At 33.4% G+C, this 22,984-nt stretch overlaps 1 protein-coding gene across 1 annotated transcript in view; it reads left to right on the top strand.

Annotated features, from left to right (window-relative positions):
• The first annotated feature begins 545 nt into the window (after positions 1 to 545).
• Positions 546 to 22,984, top strand: part of LOC111045739 (sodium/hydrogen exchanger 9B1) — a 96,447-nt gene continuing 74,008 nt past the window's right edge. The window contains 1 exon segment of the mRNA XM_039422703.1: positions 546 to 874. The gene's annotated coding sequence lies outside the window, so the exon portion shown is untranslated.

Genomic DNA, 22,984 nt, shown 5'->3' with positions numbered 1-22,984 from the left:
ATAATACAATATAGTACATAATGAGTGAGAAGAGAGGTCGGAAAAACTAATTACGACCAAATAAATGAAGCTCTTTCACGAAAATTGAAAAAAATTTCAAGTAGACGCAAAAAGATTAGAGCTATCTGAAAATGGAGCTATGTAACAGTAACACAATAAAATAATGAGGGATGAATTCCTCTTCATCGTCATCATCACCATCTTCCTCTTACTTATCATCATCATCATCATCATCATCATCATCATCATCATCATCATCATCTTCTTCTTCTTCATCATCATCATCAGCTACATCCTCATCATCATCATAATCATCTACATTCTATATCATCATTATCGCCACTATCATCATCATCATCTTCTTCTTCTTCTTCTACTTCTTCTTCATCATCATCTTCTTCATCATCATCATCATCATCATCATAATCATCATCATCATCTACATTCTACATCATCATTATCGCCACTATCATCATCATAATCGTAGTAGTAGAAGTCACGTGACTGTTAGCCCACCAGGAGGAATACTAATAGACAGAGACAGTGCAGTTAATTATTATGAGCCGTAGTAGCCGATAGAGTAGCAGCGGTGTGTCAGTAGACAGTTGTTGTCAGTAGTCAGTTACTGTGTAGTCAGTAGAGACGCGTTGGCTCTCCAGTTTAGTTGATGTCCGTCAGCCGGACGGTGAGAATTTCAGTGACGGCTATCGCGTGTCCCGGTGCCAAGCACGGGCGACTGCTTAATCACAACAGACCTTTGAACCTGCTAGGACCTCTCAGTCGGCAAGTTTGTGTGACCGCGTTCGTGTTGGAGAACATCCTTATCAGTGTCGTGTTGTTGACAGTTTGATATCTTAAAGGAAACGTTTGAAAGGTAGAGAATTCTGTTTTGTTGCTATTTTTGGTTTGGTGTTTGTGAGTATTGTTTCGTTTGAAAGTGTTTGAGGTTATTTAATGATGAATTCTTGTTGTATAATTATTCAACAAGATATTTCTTTGAGTTTTGATTGATATGTGTTACAAAGTTTAAAACGTTTATGGTTTGAATTCTCTTACGGGTGTTTGATATTGAATTTGAATTCAACTTTTCCTAACTGTTCATTTGAATTAAATTGATAATTTGTTCGAGTTCTACAGAAGTTCGGTGTTGAATTCTCGATCAAATATCCAACAATATTTTTATTCCGATTACAAGCTGGATGTGAGTCGGCTCAATATTCAATGATGAATTATTGTAGTATATAATTCAGCACGTTTTTTATTTGAGTTTTGATTGATTTGTGTTACAAGGTTTAAAACGTTTATGGGTTGAATTCTCTTACGGGTGTTTGATATTGAATTTGAATTCAACTTTTCTTAACTGTTCATTTGAATTAAATTGATAATTTGTTCGAGTTCTACAGAAGTTCGGTGTTAAATTCTCGATCAAATATCCAACAATATTTTTATTCTAATTACAAGCTGAATGTGAGTCGGAACAGGCAATAGCCTAATCTCTGTTTGAAAGAAGAAGAAGATATCCAACAATCAATTCAAAACTTACAAAATTGATTCAAAACAATTGAGAATTTGGATAACAATTTCTATCATTTTCAAAATGATTCCTGGTTGTCCTCATTCAGTTTTAGTTAGCAACTAGAATTCATATAAATATTAGTTAGAAGTATCAATTTATACTGTAGAAAGACCTCCGTAACGATTTACGATCTACTCATCTTTATAAGGCTTATTGATTTGTAGGTAGATTGTAAGTTATCTGTTGGTAGCCTATAGTTTTTTGTTTTTTTTTAATAACATATCTTTCTAATTTAGACTACTTTCCTCTCCTAATCTTTTCGATGATTTGTGAATAATTAGTCAAAGATTATATGGAACGCAATGAAATGAAATACCATAGAGTGCACAATATCCATTGAAAATTCATATCCCGTTGATAAATAACTGAAACTTTTCATTCCATCCACCTTATGTCAACTAAGAGATAAATAATTTAGTCCATCAAGGAATACATAGTCACAATACTGATAGGGAGGGAGTTTAAATTTATTTCTACTTACAAAGTCGTAACACTTTACACGATGGAATGAGAAAGTAAAAAGGTTAACTACTTTAAACTTTCATCAACAACATTGTGATCAATATTGATTTACAGCTTTGCATTTTGATGTAAGTTAATTGTAAATTAGTTAATTGGTATGGGAAGAAAGTAAACTTGACCTTCTGAACAAACGTTTCCTTAAGACTTTAAAACAAAAAACATTACTACAATATTTTTTCTTATCTAATTAATCACCTGCGTTGTCACTTTGCGCTAATTGATTGAATTTATCTGTGAATACTGGCTATACTAGAAGTTTGAAATATTCTATTCCTACAATGTACGAACAATACCTTTGGAATTCTCCACATTTTCAAGTTGTTCTGAGCTTGACTATATCTTCATAAAAACACGAATAATGATTAATATCGGGGCACCAAGCTTAGCTCGTTATTTATTTATTGATAAACAGAACACAATTCTTCAAAATGATTGGGGAAGGACTAACAGGCACAGCCCAAAACTGTTTCTTCCCCGAATTTTGATTTATACACTATGAATGGTCCAAAAAGTAGGCTATGTTCCAAACACTTGAATCCAGGTTCAATTTTCAGTCCAAACATTTAAAAACAAAAAAGTTCTAATTTAGATCATTTACAAACCAAATTGAATAACACTCACTAATCACTTAAAACTGGAAATAATCATTAACTTTGAATATTATCAAATACCATGTCATGTCAAAAAATCAGATTATTTTGATCGAGTCTATTAAAATTTCTAGATTTCTCGCGAGATACGGTAAGCTGATTGATTACACAGCTGATCTCCCACACAGGCACACGCATCAACAGATGACGAAATTATCATGTGTTTTTCCAAGGATAAATTATTATTAACTATGACCTTCAGCGAGTTTTCCCAAGGATGAGACCTAGTGCAATCGAATTTTTATATCATAAACCTACTATGTTCCAAATTTCGTGAAAATCGTTAGAGCCGTTTTCGAGATCTGTTGGACATAAATAACCAAATATAAAAATATATTCAGATATACAGAAATTTCTCGCTTAATATAATAGGATTCTTCATGAAAAGAATCATTAAGAAAATTTTCAAGAAATTTTGAAAATAGCTACTCTTCATTATGAAATTCAATATTCTTCATCAGAAACACAAATAAGAGCTCTAATGTTATGAATAATATTATTCTCAAAAAGTTATAGAACATCAGTTTATTTCATATCAAACTCCCAGTAGCTTAGGAAATAAAACATGTTTCCTGATTCTATCAATATCTTCATCTTTCCATTTTCAGTTCAATGAATGTTACCGTCGAATGTATTCTTCTATTGGAATAATTCCAGTTCTTTTTTACAAAAAAAAACATGTTCGTGTGTATGATAATTTTCATAAAATAAAATGCATTGAGCTGATTGAATTTTCGTGACTTCCTGCTATCAAATCATAACTGATAAGGATTATGACGTGATAATCACAGAAGATTTGAAGTGTACTTTGACAGTAAATACTGTTTAAACCAGTAGAGCGTACTGCTATTTTTGAATGGTATTTATGCGATTGATATCCTCTCAAAACTTAGAATCCTGTAGAATCTATTCTAGACCTAAAATGTTTATGGAATTTCTTTGCTCCTATAGTGGAAATAAAATTCATCATTCATTATTCATATTTGCGTACTGGTATTTTTGAATGGGATTTATGAGAATGATATAATATCCTTTCAAAACTTGGAATCCTGTAGAATCTATTCTAGTCCTAAAATGTTTATGGAATTTCGTGTTTCTATAGTGGAAAAAAAACTCGTCATTCATTATTCATCTTTGTGTACTGCTATTATTGAATGGGATTTAGCCTATGCGATTGATATCCTCTCAAAACTTAGAATCCTGTAGAATATATTCTATTCCTAAAATATTCGTAGAATTTCTTTGTTTCTATAGTGGAAATAAAACTCATCATTCATTATTAATCTTTGCGTACTGCTATTTTTGAATGGGATTTATGCGATTGATATCCTCTCAAAACTTAGAATCATGTAGAATCTATTCTAGTCCTAAAATGTTTCTAGAATTTATTTGTTCCTATAGTGGAAATAAAACTCATCATTCATTATTCATCTTTGCTTACTGCTATTTTTGAATGGGATTTATGCGATTGATATCCTCTCAGAACTCAGAAACCTGTAGAATCTATTCTAGTAATGAAATGTTTGTGGAACATATTTGTTTACATAGTGGAAATAAAACTCATCATTCATTATTTATCTTTGCGTACAACTGCTATTTTTGAATGGGATTTATGCGATTGATATCCTCTCAAAACTTAGAATCCTGTAGAATCTATTCTAGTCCTACAATGTTCATGGAATTTCTTTGTTTCTATAGTGGAAATAAAACTCATCATTCATTATTCATCTTTGCGTACTGCTATTTTTGAATGGGATTTATGCGATTGATATCCTCTCAAAACTTAGAATCCTGTAGAATTTATCCTGGTACTGAAATGTTTGTGGAATTTATTTGTTTCTATAGTGGAAATAAAACTCATCATTCATTGTTCATATTTGCGTACTGCTATTTTTGAATGGGATTTATGCGATTGATATCCTCTCAGAACTTAGAATCCTATAGAATCTATTCTAGTATTGAAATGTTTGTGGAATTTCTTTGTTTCTATAGTGGAAATAAAATTCATCATTCATTATTCATCTTTGCGTACTGCTATTTTTGAATGGGATTTATGCGATTGATATCCTCTCATAACTTAGAATCCTGTAGAATCTATTTTAGTCCTAAAATGTTTGTGGAATTTCTTTGTTTCTATAGTGGAAAAAAATTAATCTTTTATGTTAGGGCGACTGACAAAAGTCGAATTGAAGTATGTATTATGTCGTAAGAAATTTCTGTTTCCAAACCGTTTGATTCCCCTGTTCGATAAAGGATCGCATCAGAAATTAAATTTATCTCCCAGAAGCCATCTTGAAATTGCTTCACGCTTTTTCACCGTTCAGCTCGAAATTGCGAACTTTGACTACAACTTTGATCATATCGCGCGGAATAAGCTTTTCAAAATAACTTTTTAGGCGGATAGGAAATTTCGCCCTGAAATTCCCAGCAACTTCGCATCCTGAAGCTTCTTCGCGATTTTATAAACTTTCATCCAATTTCTTAATCGGCTTAAACTTTGCTCGACCTGCCAATTACACAGGTTTAACTTACGCCCTCAAAGATCCAGACTTCAAAGATCGTCTCGATTATTTGCATTCAACGTCAATTCATTTGAGTAGAATGGGTTTCAAGAATGGGCCTTCTTCCATTTAATAACCTGTGAAGGTAATTTCAAATTCCGTCAACTGTCAGTCAAAAATTGTTCTCTCGATTTTCAAAAATGATCAAAACATTGACTTCTTGACAGTATAAAGTGAAGGTAATTTTAAATTCCTTCAATATTGTCAGTCCAAAAATTGTTTTCTCAATTTTCAAAAATGATCAAAGCATTGACTTCTTGACAGTATAAAGTGAAGGTAATTTTAAATTCCGTCAACTGTCAGTCCAAATTATTGTTTTCTCAATTTTCAAAAATGATCAAAGCATTGACTTCTTGACAGTATAAAGTGAAGATAATTTTAATTCCGTCAACTGTCAGTCGAAATATTGTTCTTTTAATTTTCAAAAATGATCAAAGCATTGACTTCTTGACAGTATAAAGTGAAAGTAATTTTAAATTCCGTCAACTGTCAGTCGAAATATTGTTCTCTTAATTTTCAAAAATGATCAAAGCATTGACTTCTTGACAGTATAAAGTGAAAGTATTTTCAAATTCCGTCAACTGTAGTCGAAATTTTGTTCTCTTGATTTTCAAAAATGATCAAAGCATTGACTTCTTGACAGTATAAAGTGAAGGTAATTTTAAATTCCGTCAACTGTCAGTCCGAAATATTGTTCTCTCAATTTTCAAAAATGATCAAAGCATTGACTTCTTGACAGTATAAAGTGAAGGTAATTTTAAATTCCGTCAACTGTCAGTCCAAATTATTGTTTTCTCAATTTTCAAAAATGATCTAAGCATTGACTTCTTGACAGTATAAAGTGAAGGTAATTTTAAATTCCGTCAACTGTCAGTCGAAATATTGTTCTTTTAATTTTCAAAAATGATCAAAGCATTGACTTCTTGACAGTATAAAGTGAAAGTAATTTTAAATTCCGTCAACTGTCAGTCGAAATATTGTTCTCTTAATTTTCAAAAATGATCAAAGCATTGACTTCTTGACAGTATAAAGTGAAAGTATTTTCAAATTCCGTCAACTGTAGTCGAAATTTTGTTCTCTTAATTTTCAAAAATGATCAAAGCATTGACTTCTTGACAGTATAAAGTGAAGGTAATTTTAAATTCCGTCAACTGTCAGTCCGGAATATTGTTTTCTCAATTCTCAAAAATGATCAAAGCATTGACTTCTTGACAGTATAAAGTGAAAGTAATTTTAAATTCAGTCAACTGTTTGTCGAAATATTGTTCTCTTAATTTTCAAAAATGATCAAAGCATTGACTTCTTGACAGTATAAAGTGAAGATAATTTTAAATTTCGTCAACTGTCAGTCCAAATTATTGTTTTCTCAATTTTCAAAAATGATCAAAGCATTGACTTCTTGACAGTATAAAGTGAAGATAATTTTAAATGTCGTCAACTATCAGTCCAAAATATTGTTCTCTCGATTTTCAAAAATGATCAAAGCATTGACTTCTTGACAGTATAAATGAGATGTATTGTCTAATGTCCAAAAATTTTAATGGTGATTTAAGTGTGAAAATGGACTAAATTTTAGTAAAAGTGAAATCATAACACTATTCTGGACTTTTAAAATGTTATCTGAATTTGGGAGAGAAATAGTACAAGGAGTATCCTTAGTTTTTCTATCCCAATCAGTGTTTCTTTGTAAAGAATATAAATAAATAAAATAAAATAAATAAATGTGTGTTATTGTAATTGAGCTGCAGTATTATTTGTGATCCACACTGTACTCTACATTTGATCATAGAGAAACAATAGCGTGAGTAGATATCCCATGGTATAGGGCGTTTATGTCGCAACTTTTACTGTTACCTCAAGCCGATTACTGTTGATTACTGTCGAATTTTACTGTTTTGTTGGGGTGAGAGTGTATGAACGGCACAATATGAGAGACTACCAGTGTCACACAGCTTCACGTGAAAGAATCACAGGAACTATCGGCTTGAGATAACAGTAAAAGTTGTGACATAAACGTCCTATACCATGGGATATCTACTCACGCTATTGTTTCTCTTTGATTGTCTCTTTTCTGTATAGGGCTACTTGTAATATAAATATGAATAGAAATTAAAATCTCACTACCCTTTTTTGAATTATTTTATCACAACATGTTTCAACATTGATGCCATTTTCAAGTGATATGAGGTAAATGTATATTATCAAAAGGGTACTGAGATTTTTATTTTTATTTCTATTTACATTTGATTTATCTGATAGTCGAGCTCATGACTTAGGTGAATATTTTTGAAAAATAAGGAACATCGATAATGTGAAAGGAACATCGCACATGTCTCTTTACGATGAGATATCAATGTGATCACAAAGCCGATTGCTTATTCGAATTTATACGGTAATATACAAAATTTGTTTATTTATTTGATTTATTGATTCATTTCATGTAATTTGAATATTCTCATTCAATAAGAATAGTAAGGAATCAGTTCAGCTACTCTTGACATAAATAATGGAAATAATCACCAGATAATGGAGTAACTTATTACTGAAACTATTTTTAGAGCTTATTCAATTAGCTGAATCCTTCGTTTATTGGTTGAACAATGGTTTTTATTGAGATCCCCCTCTAAATTTAGATTTCATGCTGGAGTTTTAGGTCGAATAAGACTGAATAGATTCTACACTGAATAATCTTTGTTGCAGGATCAACCTTTACTTCATAAAAAAATTATTGTAATTCAGACAAAATATCGCGGCTCCGAGCTTCGCTTATTATTTATTCATAAACAGAACACAATTAATTCTTTAAAATGATCGTGTTTATATTTAACAGCTGGCTGTATGTTTATGAGTTTCGGGAATCCTAAATTTTTTTTCACATACTCACTCACTCACTCACTTTTTTACTATCCACAGCTGTTTCAGCCAAGGATGAATTATCCTTTTAATGTCGTTCAGCGAGTTTTCCCAAGGATGAGACCTAGTGCAATCAAATTTTTTCTCGTACTATGTTCAAAATTTCGTGAAAATCGTTAGAACTTTTTTCGAGATCCGTTGAACATAAATAACCAGATATATATAAAAATACAGAAATTGCTCGCTTAATATAGTAGGATTATTGTTATCATAAATTGAATAATCCACCACTCGTCTAGCAAGATACAGTGACTTTGAGAGTTGTACTTCTTTCCGAGCGTAGCGAGTTCTTACTTTTGACTTGAGCCTAGAGTCGTTGTCCGTTTGTATATTCGACGATTTCTCGGATTACTTTTGAATGGTTTCATTAATCAACTTCAAATTTTCAATATATATTCTTTGAACCATTGAACAGTTCGAGTTTTTTGACAAACGAAATTTACTCACTCCTTCGTCCTTTTTGAGGATATAAAAGGGTAACATTTGAATCGAATAAGAGAAAGATTTATAACTGACTGCTCATTTGTGTTTTGGGCGTTCACACAGACTATCTGTCCTTCATGCGCCGAGACGTGATTCATCTGTCTTGGTTTTTTATTCTGACTTATTTACCTATATGGAGTTGACTAGTTTTATTCAATAATTCACTTTGTAATTTTTGTCATATTACAATTTTCAGATTTCAGAATCAGTACAATAGTCCATGAGCGAGTTTTCAGCTAACTATTAACGATTCTCAAGAACAGACTTATCTAGTTTGGCTCTATTGTCTTGTAACCAAGTACTACAATCATTCTGATTGGTTCCTGTTGTTGGCTGTTGGCCAGCCAGACTGAGCTTGAATAAGTTCATTATTGAGAATCGTTCTCAGTTTGTTTAGTTCCTGCTTAAAATAATATAGATACCGACCACCAACTAAGGCAGCCATTTTTGGTAGGCTCAGGTCCTGGTACACATATATAATCCTTAAAAAGAAAAGATAAAGAAGAAGAAGAAGAAGAAGAAGAAGAGAAGAAGAAGAAGAAGAAGAAGAAGAAGAAGAAGAAGAAGAAGAAGAAGAAGAAGAAAAAGAAGAAGAAAAAGAAGAAGAAGATCAATCATGAAGATGATGTTGAGACTACTATCACTTTTGATCAATTGGAAACAATCCTATACTATTAAACGAGCAACTTCTTTTTATATGTTTAGATGTTTGGATGTTTAGATGTTTATATGTTTGTATTTCACCGGATCTCGAAAACGGCTCCAACGATTCTCACGAAATTCAGAACATAGTAGGTTTATGATATAAAGATTCGATTTCACTAGGCCTCATCCCTGGGAAAACTCGCTGAAGGACATTAAAAGTATAATTATTATTCATCCTTGGAAAAACATCTAATAATAATTATTTCGTCGTCTGTTGGTGATTGAAGTGAGTGAGCGAGTTCATCTGTGTAGGACTGTGTCAAATTATGACTCAGCTGTTGAACTTTTGTAATCATTCAATCAGGTACTTAGTGCCGGTTGCAAAAAGGCCGGGTTATTTTCAATCCTGATTAATTCCATTAGATCCATCTTTTTGAAATGGTCTTCTCTGATTTGGGTCACGTGAAGTTAATCAGGATTAGAATTTGACCGGCTTTTGTGCAACTGGGCCTTTGTGAGGGAAATTTTTGCATTCCTCTGGGAATTAATCTCAATTTACTGTGATTAGATAGAACATTATTCTGTATGAATGTTATTATAATTTCTTCTTTCGTAACAAATTTTTTATGCTTTTGTACTCTAGAGCGAAGCTAGGTCCCCGATATTATGAATTTATATGATGACAAATTGGAAAAATTAACAACTTCGTAGTGAATTGAAATATCGACAACAATAGTCAGTATATCTTCAATTTTCAGAAAATTGCGCGTACCCTATAATCAGTTGGTTCCATTAACGCATTGTAAAAGATCCTATACCGACGACTGCTGTAGACTAGAATGTAAATTTTCCAGTTCCCTAATTGAAGAAGGCTGCAATAGTAGTGAGGAAATGGATGGCATTGTTAAATTGCGAATGTAATTATCCTTGGAAATAGATCGCAGTTGATTGGGAAAACTGGACTGGCGAAAAAGTGTACTAAAATTGATCGGTAAAAGCAGTGACAATGTTAATTAGTTTAATTGATCGTGAACAAAGAGGATATTCACTCAAGTTTTCCACATTGTTTGGAGTCTCCTGGTTGGGTTTTTATCCAATACAATGCTGCTACGGTATTTCCGATTCAGCTCTGAACTGGGGAGAAATGTAAAATCTGAAACAATATTATAGTAAACATAATTGAGTGGAAATCTATTGATTTTAGGAGATTAACATGTGTTTGTCTCGTTAAATTGACTAGTTATACAAAAATAGCTTTTCTAAACTCTATAGCTACGTTTACACCAAAGCTATTAACAAAATGTTGATAGCTTGCTCCTTATAGGTTCTATTAGACTGAACACAGCTTATCATACACATGAAGAACATTATGTGTTTGTCAAGTTCCGTTCAATCTAATAGAATTTATAAGGATTGAGTAATTAACATTTTGTTAATAACTTTGGTGTAAACGCAGCTTTTGGAAGCCTACTAACTTTCAAATATCCTTTCCGAATCTGATGTTGTGGATCATGGTGAATGAATGGTGAATTGATTTTAACGTTGAATGACAAATTGAACTATTGATTAATATGAAAAATAAAACTGTTACAAGTAATAAACAAACTATGCTACTTGAAAACATTACAGGTGGCAATCATATGATTCGCCACTTGTTGAAAGCTGTTTCTATAGCAAAAAATCTGGTGTGGCGCACTCACACAACTTTCCTTGCAGTTATGAAAATTGATCACCTGACGCTAGTATTCCCGCGCATCTCAAGCCTACTTACTATTCAAAGATTTGAGCCAGCTGGTGACAGGGCAATAATGCTGGAAACACACATGAGGTCTGCTATCTCTTCATAGTGAATGATTTAATAGAATCAACAATAATTTGCAATTGAATAATCACATTTTCTCGAATTTAAAGCTTATTTTCAATTTTAGGTGAAAATGTTACTAAATATTAATTGAAGAGATTTTCATGCTCAATCTACTCCACTTGATTTTCTTTGTTTAAATTGTATCTGAAGCCTGATAATTGGGAATATAAAATCGAACTTTGCATTGGAACTCCTAGAATTTTTTCAGATATGGGACTTGTGTCAGTTGATAGAGCTTATCGATGACTATTTTAGGTATGAATTTGATCAAAATCGTTGGAGCCGTTTCCGAGAAAATCACGAAAAACCCTGTTTTTGACAACATTTTCGCCATCTTGAATTGAATTTGATCGAAATTGTTCGTGTCGAATCCTTATAGTGATAGGACCTTAAGTTTTAAATTTCAAGCCATTCTGTTAATTGGGAGATGGGATATCGTGTACACAGACGCACATACACTCATACACACACACACACACACACACACACACACACACACACACACACACACACACACACACACACACACACACACATACACACACACACACTCATACACACACACACACACACACACACACAACACACACATACAGACCAATACCCAAAAACCACTTTTTTGGACTCAGGGGACCTTGAAACGTATAAATATTTAGAAATTGGGGTACCTTAATTTTTTTCGGAAAGCAATACTTTCCTTAGCTATGGTAATAGGACAAGGAAAGTAATAATACGACAGTTTATTTACGTCCGGTACTTGCAACTCTCCAAACTCCTCAGTTACAGAACAAGAATTTTATTGCATGTGAACTTGAAATAAAACCCTTGAGCATATTGAGCAACAAACGTTTAATACTTATTCCATCACATAGACGACCTTTCAACCTCAAGCTTGAAATCGTCGTTGAATCTCAAAGCATGCATCGTTTTAAAGCGGCCTTTCCATTTCAAATCAACATTTCTACTTCTCTCCATTTCAACAGCCAATCAATATTCACAACTTGGAGGTGTTTCAAATTCGTCAAGGTGGCACATTACTCGTTATTCAGTTTCTGTTTATCGTCAGGTCAATGATCATTGATCATTTAATGCGCGTAATTATTGCATTTAACTCCAACTTCTCTCATTTAGTACTCACGGATTATAGTCCAGTGTAGTGAACCTGTACAGTAATTCAGGTTCAGATCGGAAGACTGATACTGTTCAAATATTATTCTAATAGACTAGCTTACATTTCCCAGATCACCCAAGTCTCATCGACATTGACCTATCACAACTACTATTCAACCTACCATAAACTCTTTTTTGAAAAAAGGTAACTATTACCATAGAGAAACAATAGCGTAAGTAGATATCCCATGGTATAGGACGTTTATGTCGCAACTTTTACTGTTATCCCAAGCCGATTACTGTCGATTATTGTTGATTTTTACTGTTTTGACCGGGAAAGAGTGTATGAACGGCACAATATGAGAGACTACCAGCGTCATAAAGCTTCACGGGGAAAGAACTACGTGGGCTATCGGCTTGAGATAACAGTAAAATCTGCGACATAAACGCCCTATACCATGGGATATCTACTTATGCTATTGTTTCTCTATGCTATTACTATTAAGGCTGTGCAAAAGCTAAAAATAAACTTTTTACTGGTGATATTTTTCAAAGTTTCTCGATTTGTATATCATGGAGATATCAAAATGAAAAAGGTTTTTCAGGAAAACATTCTTTTTCCGATTATTACTTTTTGAAATATGAGCGCCTAAAGTTTAAATTTTTCGGACAGAACATTTCAAACTCGGTAAGAGATGAATCTATGAGATTTGAAGGACAGATTCTTAATGGTATTGTTAATTTAATAAAACAAAAATTTTCTGAAAATATTCATTTTTGAGAAAGTTATTCAATTCACTGAAAATGACCAGAATTAACTTTCTGTTGAGTTATTTTTGGTCATTTTTGGTAAATTGAATAACTTTCTCAAACATCAATATTTTCAGAAAATTTGTGTTTTACTAGATCAACAATAACATGGAGAATCTATCCTCTAAATCTCATGGATTTATCTCTTACCAAACTTGAAATGTTCTGTCCCAAAAATTCAAACTTTAGGCGCTCATATCTCAAAAAGTAATGATCGGGGAAAAAATGTTTTCCTGAGAAACCTTTTTCATCGAAAAACTCTGAAAAATATCACCAGTAGAAAGTTTATTTTTAGCCTTTGCACAGCCTTAATGATATTCTCAATAAAAATTATCATATGGATTTTATTAGTGGAGAGACCATTTTAAGGGGTATTCTACTTGGTCGTAAAGTCATCAACCTATTCACATGATGATTAGTTACACTCTGGCAATCCTTTCTATCAAGTTAAACTCCATATTCAACCGTGAATTTGACTTGAATCTCCCTTCCATATATGGGCTTATTAACGAAGTTTGAACCATTCAAAAGATATCTATCATTAATGTTTTAGTGGAGATACTATTTGATATTGTATGATTTATGGTTGAAATTATTACGTTTGTATTACCTAACTCAGAAAATTGAGAAGCAGTTATCGCGCGTGAGGTAATAAAATTATGAAAATTCACAATTTGTCCAGTCATTATAGACATAAAAAAGGGGGTGTGCTTGTAATCTATATTCAAATCTTCATTGTACGAAATATCAATGTGAGAACAATGTAGTTGGTGATGATGGTTGAAGCTGAAAATTAGGTGTTTTTCACAATACAAGGAGCATTGTTGTCAGGTGTACCTGAAAATCTATAAGAGATAGAGCGCTCTACCTGATATCAGATTGTAGAGCACAAAATACACCTAGAGGGATTTTGAATTATACATCTGAATAGTAACAATCGAAATATATTGTTGATCAAAAACTAAAATTCATCAAAATTGATTTTTGAAAACTCATAACTCAGTACTCATTGGAGATAGAGAGTTCCGGATGATCACATTTCATTCAAAATTTCATAATCTAAAAAAAGGCGAGAGCAAATTTTTCTGTCCGATTACGAGATTTGGCAGAAATAGCTGAAAACTGGAAAATGAGCCGAAAATACGAGGTTTTTGGGCCACTCTGTATCTAGCACAAGGAAATTTTGCATAAAGAAATTGGTTCTGGACTTCTCTTATGTACCCAAATAATATATTAGAAAATCAGAACTACAATATAAATTGCATGCACCAATGTATATAGTGACTGGACTAAATATCATAGGATTATTACTCTTAGAAGTGAAGGTTTCTGTAAACGCACGTGCATACAGAAATTTATTTTCACGTGCACCCTATGCACGTAGCAATTTCACCCTAAAGTGCTTCCACAAACGGTATGAAATTGAGTAACAGCACGGTAAATGAGTTGTGTTTTTTGACAACATGAAAAACTGCACTGTATGTTACATCGTGGCTGGAGTTCACTTGTGATTTTGTTAAACATTGTTGATGCTCCGCAATCAAATTACTAAACATTTTGTATTACTTCACTTCCTCTAAAACTTTCTAAATACTTATCAAAATATCTAAATACTTATCCAAATACTTTCAAAAGTATAACAATTCTGAAATACTGATCCCAAAAGCGTTCGTTATTCCCTCAATTAGGGTTGATCACGTTTCTATCTCGAGAAAGTTTTTTTATTTATTTATAAATTGGTAGATAGAATATAATTCTCAACTATGAATTATTGGAAAAGGAACATCAGGCTTAAAAGCCCAAATCTTATCCTTTCCCAAATTGGGATAGAGATTATCCGGAAATAGGTTATGTTTATCACTTCAAGTTTTGTCCAATTTTGAGTCCAAAATATATATTACGTTGTTCAATATTCTTGATAACACAGTTTATTATCTGACTACTTTTTACTGTTCTCTGTCACTGATATGTAGGAATCAGCTTCATGGGATAAACTATTTGTTGGAATTTCAACATAATTACAAATCATATGAATATGATCATAAATTGTATTGTATGACAATTCCCTATATAGTATGTATCACTGTTTATACAAGCTGCTTACAAGTGAATAAATATGAGTATGAATATAGAAAAATGTTGAATGAAAAAGACTAAGAAATTGTCAAAAACATAGATTTATTGATACAGTACTTAGAAAGACCGGTTTCGGTTATTACACCATTGTCAATCTCTGATAAACTGTTAATTACTGTTTAGTATTATTGTCAAATCTGTGGTTTTTGACAATTTCTTAGTAATAACCAAAACCGGTCTTTCTAAGTATCAATAAATCTGTGTTTTTTGACAATAAACAGTTTATCAGAGATTGACAATGGTGTAATAACCGAAACCGGTCTTTCTAAGTATCAATAAATCTGTGTTTTTTACAATTTCTTAGTCTTTTTCATTCAATATGAATAATTACCACAATATCAACTTCTCAACTACACAAAAAGTGAAAAAATATAGAAATGGATAAAAGCTAAATAGCCGCGCCCTATAAGAGATTATGCATTCTGTAGATGCGCGATAAAAAGCAGACCGTCTATTCCTCCAGTATAGTTGGGGTCTAATGATGTTGGTGAGTTTGTCAGTAAGTTGATCGATGAAAAAGTATTAATAGGATTTTATGAGTTCATTACATAGGCGTTATTTGATTTGCTCAAACTGTATTATCAGATAACAAAATCATCATCATCTTCTTACAAGGATTAGGCTCTATTGGCCTGTACCGGCATCCATTTCTTCCTTGGTCTTCCTATGCCTCGCTTTCCTTCGGGTTTGTACTCCCATGCTAATATTGGCAGCCTATTGGATGGCATTCTGAATAAATGAGTAGACCAATTTTCCCGATATTTCTTTAGAATATCCAATAGCGGTTCTACATTCAATTCAGCTCTTATTTTGTCATTCCTTATTTTATCCAGTCTACTACAACCTTTAACCGCTCGTAAAAATCTCATTTTAGCAGCTTGTATACGAGATTCAGTTTGTCTGTTTAAAACCCAAGCCTCGCTACCGTATGTTATTAACGGTATCGCCATTGTTCTGTAAAACTTGATAACAAAATTAAAATAAAATAAAAGTCATCATGGAAATAATAGTGTTCATGGTAAAACAAAGTATTGGAAGATTGATTTCGCCTTTTGTACAAAGAGAGACAGCTCATGATATATCATAGAGAAAAGATAGCATGAGAATATATCACATGGTATAGGTCATTTATGTTCTAAATTCTAAGCCGATTATGTCGATTATTACTGTTTTGGCCGAGTGAGAGTGTAAGAACGGCACAGTATGGGAGACTACCAGCGTCACATAGCTTAACAAAAACAAAACTACTAGGACTATCGGCTTGAGTTAACAGTTGAATTTGGAACATTATCGCTCTATATAATCATGGGATATCCTCTCATGCCATATTTTTTCTATGGTTATACCACCTTGCAGGGAAAAATCAAATCATGATTTTTTTCAGAAAAACCACACATGATTGATCATCAGTTGCCGAGCTTTGCTCTGGAGTGTAAAAGCATAGAAAATTTGTAACGAGAGATTGAATTCATAGTTTATATTTATTTATTCATTTTCTCAGTCGTACAATTATTTTTACAGTTATATGAGGAGGCACAACAGGCTTATGCCCAAAACTGTCCCTTTTCAAATTTATACTACAGTCCAAATCAAAATCTAGGTTAAGCTACTATCAATCATCAAAATAACAACTATTTATTTACACTTCAAAAAACAAACACATCATCAATTATTACAAATAGATATATACTATAGATATATCGGGGCACCGAGCTTCGCTCGTTATTTATTCATTGGCTTTTGATAAACCGAAAACAATTATTTAAAATGATTGGGGAAGTACTAACAGGCACAGCTCAAAACTGTTTCTTTCCCGAATTTTGATTTATACACTATAAATGGTCCAGAAAGTAGGTTATGTTCCATACACTTGAATTCAGGTTCAATTTTCTGTTCAAACATTTGAAAACAAAAAATTTATATTTCAGATTATAACACAAACCAAATTGAATAACAAAATAACACTCACTAATCACTTGAAATTGTCAAATAATGATCAACTTTGAAAATTATGATATACTCTAGTTTGGGAGAATTATCATGTCATGTCAACAAATCAAATTATGTTGATCAAATCGATTAAATTGTCTAGCTAGATAAAATTTCTCGCTGATTGATTATGATTACACAGCTGGAAATGATTCTGTCTCTCTCCCACACAGGCACACGCATCTTCTGTTATCGAGAGACGACGAAATCATCATCTGTTTTCCAAGGATGAATTATCCTTTTAATGTCGTTCAGCGAGTTTTCCAAGGGTTGAGACCTAGTGCAATCGAATCTTCATATCATAAACCTACTTTGTTCCAAATTTCGTGAAAATCGGTAGAGCCGTTTTCGAGATCCGTAAAACATAAATAACCAGATATAAAAATAACCAGATATATACAGAAATTGCTCGCTTAGGTTTATGATATGAAATAAACCTACTTTGTTCCAAATTTCGTGAAAATCGTTAGAGCCGTTTTCAAGATCCGTTGAACATTAATAACCATATAATCAGAAAACCAGAAATATAAACAGATATACAGAAATTGCTCGCTTAATATAATAGGATTTCGTTTAATGATGCATTCATATCCTCATAATAATCAGCCACCACATCAATGGCATCAAGTATTGAAACATATGTAAAGACGACAATGTCAGTGAACTTAGAGGTGTAGGCATTATGCTGTAATATAATAAGATTTCGTTTAATGATGCATTCATATCCTCATAATATGCATCCACTACATCAATGGCCTCAAGTATTGAAACATATGTAAAGACGACAATGTCAGTAAACTTAGTGGTGTAGGCACTATGTAGGCTTTCAAGTTTTGGCTTTATGTGTACCTATGCTTTACACCTTATAGTGTGTTGTGGAAGATCGATGATTGAGTTTGCAACACTACATGGGTGGACCCACCCTTTGTCACAGCGTGTGTCTCTTCAAAGTGGGCATAATGGCTTTAAGAGGAAGTAGTTAGGTTAATTAGCTGAACTGGCTTAAGTAAAGAGCAATTTCCCCAAGCCGCGATGCTAATTAAACTACAGCAGCCAGTGCTAGAGTATGTTCGAGAGCTTTCCAAAGAGTTACGACTGTTCTTTATCTGGTGGTAGAGATTCCCTTTTAAGGGATGTTGGGGAGGGGGTTGAAAGGGCCAGCCCTTGCAATTCAGATTTTCAGAAACAGCTTGTCGTGAGCGAGCTCTGGCGGGCTAGCTCTTAATTACTGGCTGCTCGTCTCTGGACACCTTATTCGCTTTTCATTAGCTGGCTGCCTCATAAAACTCCGACGCCGCCAAAGATAGAAAGAGAGAGAGGAATGAGTACGCAGCTATGCAGAACAAGATCCAAATTGGACTTTTGTGGTAGCAGAAAGAGTGCTTCCGCTCACAACGTTGTCAGAGACAAGATTGATCCCAGGTTTCTTCCAAAGAGAAGACCTCTCAGAATGAAAAGGATTTGAATGCTTTTTAATTCACAGCTTCTGGTATAACCTACTGGAAAATCTTTGAGGCATGGAGATTGACCCCAGGTTCCTTACAAAAAGAGACCTTTCAGACGCGATTTAGGAGAATTTCTGGATTTGAATAATTTTTAATTATTTCCTTGCCCTATTACCATAGGTGAGGAAAGTATTGCTTTCCGAAAAAAAATTAAGGTACCCCAATTTCTAAATTTCTATACGTTTCAAGGTCCCCTGAGTCCAAAAAAGTGGTTTTTGGGTCTTGGTCTGTATGTGTGTGTGTGTGTGTGTGTGTGTGTGTGTGTGTGTGTGTGTGTGTATGAGTGCATGTGTGTCTGTGTACACGATATCTCATCTTCCAATCAACGGAATGACTTGAAATTTGGAACTTAAGGTCCTTACACTATAAGGATCCGACACGAATAATTTCGATCAAATGCAATTGAAGATGGCGGCTGAAATGGAGAAAATATTGTCAAAAACAGGGTTTTTTGCGATTCTCTCAAAAACTGCTCCAAAGATTTTGATTAAATTCATACCTAAAATAGTCATTGATAAGCTCTATCAACTGCCACAAGTCCCATATCTGTAAAAATGTCAGGAGCTCCGCCCCATCTATGCAAAGTTTGATTTTAGATTTCCAATTATCAGGCTTCAGATACAGTTTTAACAAAAAACTTTGAGTGGAATAGATTGAGCATGAAAACCCCTACAATTAATGTTCAGTAACATTTTTACATAAAATTGAAAATAAGTTCGAAATTCGAGAAAATATGTGATTATCCAATTGCAAACTGTTGATTCTATTAAATGATTCTCTATGAAGAGATAGCAGACGTCGTGTGTCTCCAGCGTTATTGCCCTGTCACCAGCTGGCTCAAATCTTTGAATAGTAGACTTGAGATGCGCGTGAACACTTGCGTCAGGTGATCAATTTTCATAACGGCAAAGAAAGTTGTGTGAGTGCGCCACATCAGAACTTTACTTTATAGTTTGTGTTATACCCTACTGAAAGTCATGAAACATGTTTGGGCATAAAGATTGATCCCAGGTTTCTTCCAAACATGGGACCTGTTAGAGGCGATTGAAAAAGATTTGAATGTATTCAACTCCACAGTTTCTGGTGCAACATACTGAAAGTCATGAAAGATGTTTGAGAGATGGTTTCTTCCAAAAAGGAGACCTGTAAGGGGCGATTAAAACGGATTGAATGCTTTTTACTTCATAGTTTCTGGTATAGCGAAGGATACCTCATTTATTAAGATTGGTCAGAGAATAACAGAGAAATTAATTATTTTCGTACAGGATGCATGATCATGAGCAAACAAGATCATCTCAAAAACATTGTAAAATCAGCTGGATGGTCTACCATACTGAAAGTCACATAGAATTCTTAACGTATGCAAAGGATTTCAATGGTTTCCAAGTTTTTATCACAACCTATTGAGAAAAATAAAAAAATCTGGTGTGGCGACTCACACAACTTTCCTTGCTGTTATGGAAATTGATCACCTGACGCTAGTGTTCACGCGCATCTCAAGTCTACTATTCAAAGATCTGAGCTAGCTGGTGACATGACAATAACGCTGGAGACTCACACGGTCTGCTATCTCTCTTCATAGTGAATGATTAAATGGAATCTTATGTTAATGATTAAATGGAGCTCCTGAAGTATTTACAGATATGGGACTTGTGACAGTTGATACAGCTTATCAATTTAATCAAAAGTTGCCAACAGTTTGCGATTGAATAATCACATTTTCTCAAATTTCAAGCTTATTTTCAATTTTAGCTGAAAATGCTACTTTACATTAATTGAAGAGATTTTCATGCTCAATCTTTTCCAATCAGAATTTTTCGTTTGAATTATATCTGAGACATGATAATTGGAAATCTAAAATCAAACTTTGCATAGATAGGGCGGAGCTCCTGAAGTATTTACAGATATGAGACTTGTGGCAGTTGATACAGCTTATCAATTACTATTCCAGGTATAAATTTAATCAAAATCGTTGGAGCCATTTTCGAGAAAATCGCTAAAACCCCTGTTTTTGTGAACATTTTCTCCATTTTAGCCGCCATCTTGAATTGCATTCTATCGAAATTGTTCGTGTCGGATCCTTATATTGTGAGGACCTTAAGTTCCAAATTTAAAGTCATTCCGTTAATTGGGAGATGAGATATCGTGTACACAAACAAATTCATTATCTATAGGTGCTTGTTGAAATGTGTTGTCTAATGATTCTTGAAATTATTTCTCTTGTATTCAATCTTGGAGGAGAATTGAGTATCATAGTAGTCCGATTCAAATAACTTGAGTAATCAGGCTCTCGAGTAGAACCCTCCAGTCATACTATCAAGCTATAATAAGTAAGAAAGAAACAAGATTTTTTACTCTCCTGCATCTGAGGACATGTTTTAAATAGATCTAGATAGAATACCACCTCACTAAATAATTGTGTTTTCAATTTAAGCTTGTTTTTGTTCAACTCTGTATTCAAACATGAAGAATATTATTCTATCCAGGTTAATTTCTCGAAAGCATAGTGCTACATGATGTTTGTTGATCAACAAATTCGTATCTGTTATAAATCACTAGATTGCTGATAATCTACTCCCATTGCATTAATGATCATAAACTAGTCAATAGATGAAATCGGAATAATCTATCCTTTTTCTTATCAGCTGAATTCAAGGGGAAAAACAAACAACTCAATTTGGGACTAGATCCGTTCACTACTGACCCAGTTCTGTGCCATTCTTCTGGCTCATTCTCATCGTAATTGGAAATTATCTCTAGTAGTTTGAGTGTCATAAAGTCAACTTTACGACGGTATAATAAAATTGGTTTGAATATTCAAATCGATTGTCAGATTTCTTGAACTATAAACTTGTTTGAGAGCTATTCTGGAAAAACTGTTGCCTTATTTACCAACTTCTTCCGAGCAGACTAGCCAAGTGCCATGACATTTATCATAATTAAAATACTTTGAGATATTTATTTAATGACCACATATTAGTATGGAATTTCGACGGTTGGCCTTACAAGGTTTGGTGTTTAGCGGATACAACTATTTACCTGATTGTGGTGGATTTTGTTGTTGTGTAATACCCTAATAAAGTTATCACATTGATGAAGCATACGTTTTACTACCAAGCGTGTTCCTAAATATGCGTTAAGTGTTATTTGGTGATAAAATTGAGTAGTATATGGACTCCCAAAACAGATTTTGAGAGTCCTCTATTCCATCTTGCAATATAATAAATGAAAATGAGTTTGGGTTGTGAATTTATGTGTTTTCTCACTTCAAGTTCATATGTCGCAGGAGCGCGACTAGAAATTGAACAAGAAGGTCAATTTCATGAATGAGAAAACCTTGAAGTTTTTAAGGAAATCTTATAGATATTCATTCAAAACGTATCTATCCTTTCATCTTATCGTAGTTTCAGAGATATCCCAGGTTGATCGGGAAGAAAAAATTAGGTTTTCAAAATACGAATTAAATTGTCAATTTAATTTCAGTGCATTTTTTCTATTTCTTCAGATTAAATTTTTCAAATTAAGCCAACTTATTTGATGTTGGCCTAGTTCAACACTACTACAACTCAAAAATCCAAGTTTTGAGAAAAAGGCAATATGTTTCGAATCATTACAATGAATTGTGCATTGCATGGGATGTTGATTTCTCCCATGTAGAAGTATAATATTCTTAGACTTAGTTGAGTGTAGCTCTGGAAAGAGGAAGGAAAGCTGAGTAAAATGATGTAGAAATCTCAAAAATGATAATTTTTGAGTTGTAGCACTGTTGAACTGGGGCTGCTGTTCTCTAAAGTCAAACGAATTAAATACATTAAAAATTTGAAATTTTGTATGTATTTGATTTTTGAATCAGAATAAAAAAACAATTTGAATTTGAGTTAATGTTGACGTTGACGTCTTGAAGTTCTCTGTTGCATTGTGGGCTACAACCGTTTTCCAATGTCTTTTCATATCCGCCATTCTAAGGATGAATTCTCCATTCTGTGTACTCGAAGACATCTCCAGCCAATCCGGTGTTTGGAATAAAATTTTCGATCAATCAAAGAGTGGCCCCAGAATTCTTCTCTCTGAAATACTTCAAAATCATCACTTCCGTAATGGCTTGAGGCAACTCCTCTGAATATGATTCATGAGTTGTAAAGACGCTTCCCGGTAGTTCGGAATCCACCTAAAACAATGGGTGTATTCATCTCTCATTGTCATCCGTCTCGTCACCCACG

The sequence above is a fragment of the Nilaparvata lugens genome, chromosome 3 (genome assembly GCF_014356525.2).
Source record: "Nilaparvata lugens isolate BPH chromosome 3, ASM1435652v1, whole genome shotgun sequence".
Classification (NCBI taxonomy): Eukaryota; Metazoa; Arthropoda; class Insecta; order Hemiptera; family Delphacidae; genus Nilaparvata; species Nilaparvata lugens.
This window is presented reverse-complemented; position numbering and strand designations above follow the sequence as displayed.